This window comes from Myotis yumanensis, unplaced genomic scaffold (genome assembly GCF_028538775.1).
Source record: "Myotis yumanensis isolate MYYU_CA2020_CCGP unplaced genomic scaffold, mMyoYum1.0.hap1 SCAF_1, whole genome shotgun sequence".
NCBI lineage: Eukaryota > Metazoa > Chordata > Mammalia > Chiroptera > Vespertilionidae > Myotis > Myotis yumanensis.
Genome location: NW_027223752.1, coordinates 191,054,579 through 191,055,537, shown reverse-complemented (window position 1 = coordinate 191,055,537; position 959 = coordinate 191,054,579).

The window sequence follows — 959 nt, the reverse complement described above, 5'->3', positions numbered from 1 at the left end:
GGAGAGGGAAGTGCCGGCTCCCTCGGCTCCGCCCTCGCGGACCGATCCCTCAACCAGCTCCCGCCTTGTAAACAACACTGTATAGGACTCTCGTTCTACCCCCCTTCCTTCCCCGTGAAGCGAACAGAGGAATCCGGGGGAAAAGCTAGGCCTTTGGAAAGAAGCTGGGAAAGCTTTGGCACTGGGGCAAAAGGCGAGAGAACATCTCCTGTGGGCTGGGGAAATCCCAGGTGCGCGGACTCGTTGCCTTGGAGGAGCGGTGTTCCTCCGCGCGGTGACGTCAGCGCCCCTTTCAGCTCCGCTGGCGGCGGCCGGGGAGTGCGCTGCGCACGCGTCCCGGGAAGAAAGGAGCTGCGCGCTCCGCTTGGGGGTGGGCTTGCTGCGGGCCGAAGCTAGAGCTGCCTGGGCTTTTCCAAGCTCGCTTGTCTCTGGGGCGGGTAGGAGCATATATATTGTGTAAGGATATTGTCTTCTTTGTTGACCTCGCAAAAACAATTGTGTTCTCTTATCATTGGCGTGTAGAAAGAATTGCGGTGTTTTCTCTGCCACATCCTGGGTGGGGGGAGATTCTCAAGCGCTTTAGAAATGGGGAAATTTGGGTGATCATCTCCTTAAGCATCTTTTTGCTTAAGGCCTCTTTGAAGACGGTAAATTATACTGCCAAAGGCTGGGAACCTACTTGGTCATGCGCCAAGGAAATTCTATCCACGTAGCCAACCCGTCTGAGTATTTCAGACTGGATTTTAGTGCCAGGTGTTTAACAAGTGTGTGGCGACATATCAATGTGTTTTTATTCGGGGCTCTTTTACTCACCTATGGTAATTTTGGCTCATCTTTTGTTTTAATTATAAAAATATTTAGAATTACAGGAAGTTTTGAAAAAGAAAAGGAAAAAGACTCCTACTCAATTACAGATGTAGTCTTCGTTGTGCTTGTCATTTGTCTCTTATATGCCTATT